Source organism: Sinocyclocheilus rhinocerous, unplaced genomic scaffold (assembly GCF_001515625.1).
Source record: "Sinocyclocheilus rhinocerous isolate Xijiao unplaced genomic scaffold, SAMN03320098_v1.1 scaffold450, whole genome shotgun sequence".
Lineage (NCBI taxonomy): Eukaryota > Metazoa > Chordata > Actinopteri > Cypriniformes > Cyprinidae > Sinocyclocheilus > Sinocyclocheilus rhinocerous.
The window spans coordinates 385524-385963 of NW_015653457.1; the positions used below are offsets into that span (position 1 = coordinate 385524).

Here is a 440-nt window from a genome sequence, read left to right on the forward strand (position 1 = left end):
AACTCTACTCTTCATTTCTCATACACACATTTAGTGTGTAGGACCGCCATATCTGGTACGTCACCTCAGCTCTCAGTTTCTACCTCAGATTAAACCACATTTTGATTACTTAAGTCAGAATATACTACACATAATGCTGCGTCATGAGGTATGTATATACTTGCATACTGTGTGTGTGTGTGTAAAATATTTAAAACATATCTATATAATATATATTGTTAAACATATATATAATTTATAATACATATTTATATAACATTAAATATTAATGTTATATATATATATAATTTTATTAATAATATATATATTTATATAATATTGTATCTATATAATATATTGTCTCATATATATATATATACAGGCCTGGATTGGCTAATCGAAAGCACCGGGAGAATTCCCGGTGGGCCGGTCTGTTTTTTTTGGCCGTGAGGGCCGGGGTC

At 30.2% G+C, this 440-nt stretch overlaps 1 protein-coding gene across 1 annotated transcript in view; it reads left to right on the plus strand.

The window, feature by feature from the left end:
• Positions 1–440, plus strand: part of LOC107715694 (prolyl 3-hydroxylase 2-like) — a 49373-nt gene that overhangs the window by 47972 nt on the left and 961 nt on the right. The gene's annotated exons all lie outside the window — the stretch shown is intronic.